Here is a 9150-nt window from a genome sequence, read left to right on the forward strand (position 1 = left end):
CGCTTTGGTGACCCAGGTTTTGCAAGTTCTGATCCCAGGTGCCAGCCTACACGCCACTCATCAAGCCATGCTGTGGCGGCGTCCACATACAATAGAAGTAGATGGGCACAGATGTTAGCTCAGGGCTAACCTTCCTCACCAATAAATAAATATCACGTCCTCGTGTGGACGTCCCAACATCAAAGGCCGCCCTGTTCTCTGTCAGAGCACCCTCGCAGTTTTAGATTAGATCTCTGAGCTATTTCTGTGTCAAGCACCCGCCTCTCCCACTAGCATATCTGCTTCTGGACGGCTGAGATTTTGTCCGTCTCTCCTCCGGGTCCCCCCCCAGAACCACGCCTGGCCGGACAGTAGCCGCCGGTGAAAATGCTGAGTCAGCGAACAGAGTTGACTCGGCCAATCCGTTTCCTCTTTCTGTAACTGAACTTGCACATTCGTTTAGAAGTCTGGGTGAAAACAGAGTCTGACCTTCTCGTTGGTGGGGTGGGTTAGATAACGAATACAAGCCGAGCACAAAACCCCAGGAAAGCCCTGGACTTGCACTGCCCCAGGGAAGCCAGAGAAGATCCCTGGAGAGTCGGGCTGGAGCTGCGGCTGACCCCCAGCGGGGCCACGTGTCTCAGCAGGAGAATCCATCCCGCGTGAGACGAACCCTGCCCGAGTCAGGACCCCCAGCTGAGGGAGGGGGCCCCTTTCCTTCTCAGCCCCTCTTCCAGCCTGAAGAAGCCCCCACAGACCTAACAGGTTGCCGAGAGAAAACACGGGGGCCTCACCCCGAGAGTCTGTCCACCTGGCTCCTTCCCCAATTCCCAGGTTTGACCGGTTGCAACTCACCTGGGGCGGCGCTGAGCGCTGCAGTTCTTCCAACTCGCCAGCAGGGGGCGGCGCTGCGGCAGGGCTCAGGCAGGGCGTCTGCTCGCTGGCGCAGGCGGGCAGCAGAAATCTGGAAGGCAGAGGGACAGCTTTGCTCCCACCTGCCCCTCGCCGGCCTGCCAGCTCCATCTCATCCATACCACCGATGAAAATCAGAAGGGCGAGGACACAAGTCTTCGGAAAGGAAAACCGTTTGCTAGTTTACGCTTCTTTCGTTCATTCATTCGTTCATTCATTCATTCCTCAAATTTTTATTGAGCTCCTCCTGCGCTCCCAGCCCTGTTCTAGACTCTGGGAATCAACGGGGAGCAAAATAGGCAAACATTCTTGCCCTCCTGGCGCTGACCTTCTGGCTGGGGGCGGGAGGGGGGAGATCATGGACGATAAACATAAAGATGAGCAAATGACAGCTATTAGGCCAGAAGTTGGTAAGTTCTTCTACGGAATAAAGCAGGGAAATACAGCATGGTATAAGAGAGGGGGGAGAGAGAGAGAGAGAGAGCGAGCACTTGTAAACTTAGCTCGGGTGCTCCGGAAGGCTCCTGGAGAAAACCACGTTTGAGCAGAGACTTGAAGAAAGTGGGAGAAATCTGGGGAAGAATATTCCAGACAAGAGAGAACCGCCAGGGCAAAGGCCTTGAGGTGAGACCGTGCTGGTGTGTTATTTAGTGTTTAGTTTTAAAAGTGCAAAGTGACGTCCGCTTACTGTGGAAAATTAGATATTGAAAAGAAAATCACGTGTAAGCCCTCTACCTAGAAATAACCCTTAACATGTCGGTATATTTTTTTTGAGGTCTATTTTTAAGCATACACATGTACAAACAGACATACATATATATATTCTATTTTGTTTTGACAAAACAACATGACAAAATGGGGGTCATTTCAATCATACAGTTTCATAACCACTTATTTGCTTAATAATATAACAAGAAGATCATTCCGGGTCAATAAATGTTGATCCACATCATTATTGTAATAGCTGTAGAATGCCCCATTGTACGGATGTTCCATATTTTATTCAACCATTTGCCCTTTTAGTGGGCACTTAGGCTGTTTTCTGTTTTCCTCAGTTATAAATGGCGATGCGGCCACTATTCTTGTAATATTTTTACATGGTCCCAGTATCCAGTTATTTCCTTAGGACGCACGTCTCCAAGTGGAAATGCTGGATCAATGGTTGTGCACACTTTGAAAGCTTTTATATGTAAGATGTGTGTTTCTCAAGAGGGCCTTTGGGAGGGCTTCAGGGGGACCCTGCGGCGGCCTGAGGACGTGCTCCTTGGTGCAAAATTGCCTTTTCTGCAGAGAAATAAATAACTTACTGGAGGGCTTGTCTCCAAAGCCTGGCCATATGGGTAATTTTTATTTTAATTTTCTTCTTTATGCATTTCTATATTAAATTTTGTCTATATTGGGCATGCATTGCTTTTTATATTAATTTTTCTCACAAAAGCAACATTTGCTTTTTATAAAAACCAAACACAAGAGAAAAATGTAAAACAGAAAAGGAAGGTTCGCATCTCTCCAAAAGTTCCCACAATCCATTTTGTGTGTCCAGCTCTTAGACATGGTCCAGCCCCTGTCCACAGTTCTGATTTTATTGACACCTCTCCCTCCCCTGCGCTCACTCTGCTCCAGCCAGGCTGGCCTTCTTGCTGTTACACACACACACACACACACACACACACACACACACACACACACAGACGAAGCTCATTTGGCCTCAGGGCCTTTGCACCAGCTATTCTTGCTGCCTGGAGCCCTTCTTCCAGATCGTACAGAATTGGCTCTTTGCTATCTCTCCCATCTCAGCCCAAATGTCCCCCCTGGAGAGAGAGGCCTCCCCCAGCCACCCGGAGTAAAGAAGTCCTCCTCTCAGTTCATCACATCACCTTGCTTTGCTTTCTTCTTAGCACTTGTCATAATCTAAATAGATCTGGTTTTGTTTATTTGCTTCCTTATTTTCTGTCTCCCCTACTAGACTAGAAGCTCCTCACAGGCACGCGTTTCTGTCTGTCTTGTCTGCCATGGACGGCGGCTGGCACAGCAGCTGCTCCATCAACATCCACAAACGCTGTCGACCTCCGTGTGCTTAACAACCGAGTGGAGATCTCTTACAACTCAACAACAAAATGACAAATAACCCAGTTAAGAAATGGGCAAAAGACTTGAATAGACATTTCCCCCACGAAGATATACGAATGGCCGACAGGCACATGAAAAGATGCTCAACGTCATTAGTCATTAGGGAAATACAAATCGAAACTGTACTGAGACATGGCTTTACACTCGTTAGGAGGGCTATGAAAAAAATCCAGAAAACAAAAAGTGTTGGGGAGGCTGTGGAGAAACTGAAGTCCTTGCACAGTGCTGGTGGGGGTGTAAAATGGTGCAGTTGCTATGGAAAACACTTTGGCAGTTCCTCAAAAAGTTACACAGAGAATTACCATGGGACCTGGCAGTTCTACTCCTAGATGTAGACCCAAAGGACTGAAGACGGGGCCTCAAACAGAATCCTGTACCCAAATGTTCATGGCAGCACTATTCAGAGTAGCCAAAACGTGGCGACAACTCACAGGTGTACCAACTGATAAACAGACAAAATGTATTCCCAGACAGTGGAATATTAGTCAGCTATAAAAAAGAATGAGGTTCTAATACCTGCTACAACATGAACGAACTTTGAAAACATGATGCTAAATGAAAGAAGCCAGACACAAAAGGCCACATATTGTATGGTTACATTTACATGAAATACCCAGAATCAGTTAATCCATAGAGACAGAAAGCAGATTAGTGGTCACCAGGGGCTGGAGGATGAGGGGATGGGATATAACTGCTTAATGGGTGTGGGGTTTCCTTTTGGGGTGGTGAAACTGTTTTGGAACTAGATGATGGTTGCACAACATTGTGAATGTACTAAATGCTACTGAACTTTTTACTTTAAAATGGTTAATTTTATGTTTTGTGAATTTTACCTCACTAAAAAAAGAATACTGTCATAACAATCAATCAATCAACCAAAGTAAGATCATGTTGCACATTTTTAAAAAGTCAAATGGGCTCATTTAAAACATGTGCTCTCTTCTTGCTTGCTTCACTGAACAATGTATCTTAGACACTGTTCTCGAGGGGCCGCCCTGTGCTTCGTGATGGCTGCAGAGAGTTCCACTGTGCAGAAGTCACGTGAGTTGTTTATTCGATCCCCCATGGATGGACAGCCAGGTTGTTTTACCATTAGAAACAATGATGCACGGAACATCTCCAAGCTCCGGGCTGTCGCCTCCTTGAGGGCAGGATCAGACTGTGCAGGGCTGGGAGGGCGGGCAGACTTCAACAGGCCCCCTCTCTGCATCCCCTGTGTTCCCTAGGGCCTGTACCATAAGGAGGGACAAAAGGAAGAAACAAACCAGAGGATGGCGTGAGACGGGAGCAAGGAGGGAGGGAAGGGGAGAGCAGAGCATGGTCCCAGCATGGACTTGGGAGACAGGCGGCCTGGGCTTGAGCCCACTCTTACCACCTCCTGCCTGTGAGACTATGGGCAGCTCACTAGCCTCTTGGAGCCTCAGTTTCCTCATCCGTCAAATGGGTACAATCACAGTCCCCACCTCACGGCATTGTGAAGACTAAGTGACCCGTGTCTGTGAGTGTACGGCACCGGGCTGGGCACATGGTGGTCCTCAGGAAGCAGTGGCTGGTATAGTTCTTGTTGGTATTATTTCTATCATTGTTGCTATGAGTAGCCAGAGAGAAGTCCACCCATTTTACAGATAGAGAAGCTGAAGGCAGAGGCCAGCAGCCAGATCACATAACCCATAACCCACACGTGGCGAGCAAGACCCATTCAGCGATGCGCCAGCCCCCCGCCCCCGCCCCAGGTTCTCCCACAGCAGCCGTCCTTGCCTCGAGGAGATACCCCGACGTCCAGGATGAGAACGCCCAGCTCTCCCAGGGAGTCACATCCCAGCATCCAGGAAACAGAGAATCAGACTCTGCCAGAGAAGGCTGGCATCTGGGGGCATGATCTGGCATCTCTACTCGGGGCAGTCATGTGCCACCAGTTTGAGGCATGAAGAAGCGACAGCGAGCACGAAGCAGGTGCTGCGGCAGGAGCCCAATGCCGTGCAGAGGCAGCGGCGGCTCAGTGGACGAGATCTGGGTCCTCAGGAACTTGAGCTGCCCCACCTGCGCCCGACAGTGGAGGACGTGAGGACAGTCAGTGAGCAAGCCATGTGGACAGGACTGCAGTCCGGGGCCCTCTTCCAAGGCCACTTTGACCAAGGCGTCTTTAGAGCCCGCCAAGACCTCAGCAGATGTTTCACGATGCCTTCTGAGACCCCACAGGAGACAGCAGAGGGATTCACAGCAGCATCTTCAGTTTCCAGCCAGGACCACATCTGTGCTTTTCTGTCGTTGTGAAAAAAAAGGTCTTTCTAAAATTTTCTGATAGAAGTAATATACGCTGATAGCCAAAAAAAAAAAAAAAAAAGTTAGAAAGTGCAGACAAGTAAAAAGAAGAAAAAAATTGTCTGGAGTGCCTCCACCCAGAAATGAGCACGGTTAACATTTCTTCTAGACTTCTAATGTATGCAGACACACGCACCCCCCGCCCCCACACTGCACATATTGCTTCTTACTCTGCATTTTTTACACTTAAAATATGTCGTGAACACCTCTGCATGTCAATACATATAGCAGAATGTCATCCTTTTTAAAGGTTGCACAGTAGTTCACGGACGCGCCAGCATTTATTTACAAATCTCCTCCTCATGGACCTCTAGGTCGGTTCAAATTTTTGTCTGATTATGAGCCACTCTAGATTGCTACCCTTGTATCTTAGCCGACCACTTCTTTAGAATTAATTCCTAGTTTTGCAATTGTGGGGTCAAGGCACTTTCTAAAGACATTTGACACATAGAACCAAATGCCTTCCAGAAAGATGCTAATTTGCACTCACCAGCTGTACATGAGCTCGTCCCGCAGCCTCACGAGAAGCACTTACTTGAGGGGCTGAATGTATTTCCAAGGTGCTTTTTAGCCATTTTTGTTTCTCCTCCTTCTCTTCATCCTCATTCCCTTTATATTTCTTTTTCTGTTTCTGTCATTTCCTCTTGAGAAAACAACAACTGTCAATATATTACAATTATTTTTGCAAATATATTGCAAATATTTTTCCAGTTTTCTATTTGTCTTTAACTTATTTTATTTCATGTTTTATTGTGGTAAAATATGCATAACATAAAATTTACCATTTTAACCTTTTTTTTTTCTTGTGAGGAAGATCAGCCCTGAGCTAACATCCACGCCAATCCTCCTCTTTTTGCTGAGGAAGACTGGCTCTGAGCTAACATCTATTGCCAGTCCTCCTGCTTTTTCTCCCCAAAGCCCCAGCAGATAGTTGTATGTCATAGTTGCACATCCTTCTAGTTGCTGTATGTGGGACACGGCCTCAGCATGGCTGGAGAAGTGGTGCGTCGGTGCGCGCCCGGGATCCGAACCCGGGCCGCCAGCAGCGGAGCACACGCACTTAACTGCTAAGCCACGGGGCCGCCTAAACCATTTTTAAGTGTACAGTTCAGTGGCATCAAGTACATTTACACTGTTGTGCAGCCATCACCACCATCCATCTCCAGAAAATTTCCATTATCCCAAACCGAAACTTTGTACCCGTTAAAGATGAACTCCCCATTCCTCCCTCCCCTCAGCCCCTGGCAACCTCTATCCTTCTTCCTGTCTGTATGAATTGAAGTACTCTAGGAACCTCATATAAGTGGAATCATACGGTATTTGTCCCTTTGTGATTGTTATTTTCACATTAGCATAATGTCTTCAAGGTTCATGCGTGTCATAGCGTGTGTCAGAATTCCCTTCATTTTTAAGGCTGGACGGTATTCTCTTGTATGGATAGACCGCGTTTTGTTTATCCATTCATCCAACGAGGAACACTTTGAGTGGTTTCTACATCTTGGCTGTTGTGAATAGTGCTGCTGTGAACATGGGTGTGCAAATATCCCTTCAAGATCTTGCTTTCAATTCTTTCGTGTACGTGCTCAGAAGCGAATGTCCTTAAGTTTTAACTTTGTTTCTGACTCTCTTTCGCCTGCATAAGTCTTACTTTAAAGTATTCATCTATCAATATTTTCTTATTGCTTTGGCTCTGGGGTCATTTCTAGACTGTTTTTAAGTACCTCTAGGTAAGGGTTCTGTTTATTCATTACCATGTAACAAGCCACCCCATAACTAGTGGCTTGAAAAAGCCATAATGGTTTATTTTGTTCATGAATCAGCAATTGGGACAGGACTCGGTGGGGGCACCTTGTCTCTGCTCCACGGGCTTCAGCGGAGGCAGCTCGACTGGGTGGGGGGGGAGGTCCACTCCTAAGATGGCCCCCCAGGGCTGGCGTCTTGGTGCTAACTGCCGGCTGGGAGCTCAGCCAGGCCCTAGACCGAGGACTCTGGCTTCTCCCCCGTGACCCTCTTCGAGGTCTGCGTGGGCCTCCTCACCACGTGGGGGCTGGCTCTCAAGAGTGAGCATCCCCAGAGATCAAGACAGAAGTGTCACTTCTGCTGCATTCCATTGGTCCTGGCAGTCATAAAGGCCAAGCCAAGTGCAAGGGGATGGGACATGGATCCCACCTCTCGATGGAGGAGTTGCAAAGTTCTAGAAGAACAGATGGGAAATATTATTGCAGCCATTTTTGGAAAATACAATCTTCCAAGTCTGCTCTCTGGCCACAGCAATTCACATCCCTCGCACACGCAAAATACACTCCTCCAAGACCACCCAAAAGTTTTATCCCATTACAGCATCAGGCTCAGTATCAAGACCCAGGATCTTATTACCTAAGTCAGGTCCATGCACACATGGGGCTTCTCAGATACAATGCCTTGGTACTTTTGTAGCTCCTTGAGTATCTTTCTTCTTGACCTGAACACCTGTAAGCTAAAGAGCAAGTTGTCTGCGTCCCACACCCAACACACAATGGGGGGCAGGCCTAGGATGATTGACACAGACACAACCATTAGAGGGAGGAAGTGGGAGGTATACAGCGGCCTCTGGTCCACAGCACCTATGCAGCCAGCTGGGCAGGTGTTGGTAAGTGTTGCCAGCTCCTTGATTAGGACTCAGTATTGCTCCCTGGATACGATTCTGAGCCATCCTTTTTTCCCACAAAATGTAGCCCGCGTTTGCAGCCGAGTGGTTTTCTGAGCTTGCTTACTACCCATAGAAGGTGTGGACCCAAAGGCCTCATTTCATTTTGTCCTGTCTGTTCCTTTTGGTCCCAGCTGGCACTGCAACCACCGGAACAATTCTATTAAAAACTCTGTGGGTTTTCTATGGATCCTATTGAGGTTCGTGCCGTTAAAGAAAAGACAAAATAACAAACGTCTTCAAGATAAGCCCTTCTTCACCTTGGGCTCCCCTTGAGGCTACTACAGAGCAACGCCTTTAAGACTCTCAGCAGCCTCATTGTGTGATGGAAAGTGCCTGTGAGGCGTCGCCCTTAGGTCCTCAGAGGGGCTCTGTCTACTCCAAGCGCTCTATAAGGCACCGCCTTCTATGTTTGTGGTGTCTTAACAAAGGAACCTACAAAGGAAACCTACAATTGATGTTTGATCTGAGGCTCTTTCTTCCTTCCTTCCTTCCCTCCTCTTTTTTTTTTTTTCTTTGCTACATCTCTCACCTCTTCCTTTTCTAAGTCAAATTTACTGAGGTATAATTTACTCTTTTTAGGCGTACAGGTCTATAAATTCTAATAAATGCATACAATTGAGTAACTAGCAATACAATTTAAGTGTAGAGCATTTCTATCACCCAAAATTCCCTTGTACCCCTTTGCAGTCCACTACCCACCCCAGACCCTCGATCCTCTTTTTGTGTCTGTCCCTCTAGTTCTGCCTTTTCCAGAATGCCATGTAAGGAGAATCGTACAGTATATATGGTGAGCAGGATTCCATTGCATGGATATTCCATAACTTGTTTACTCACTTACCTGTTGATGGATATTTGTAAATTACAAACAAAGCTGCTATGGACATTGGTGCACAAGTCTTTGCATGGGTATATGTTTCATATTAGTTTCCTATAGTTGCTGTAACAAATTACCACCAGTGTAGTGGCTTAAAACAACACAGGTTTATTATTTTATAGTTCTGGGGGTCAGAAGTCCAAATCTGTTCCACTGGGCTAACGTCAAGTTGTCGGCACATTTGCCCTCCTGGAGGCTCTGGGGGAGAACCTGTTCCCCCGCCTTTTCCGGCTTCTAGAAGCTG

This window comes from Diceros bicornis, chromosome 35 (genome assembly GCF_020826845.1).
Source record: "Diceros bicornis minor isolate mBicDic1 chromosome 35, mDicBic1.mat.cur, whole genome shotgun sequence".
In the NCBI taxonomy this organism is placed as follows: domain Eukaryota; kingdom Metazoa; phylum Chordata; class Mammalia; order Perissodactyla; family Rhinocerotidae; genus Diceros; species Diceros bicornis.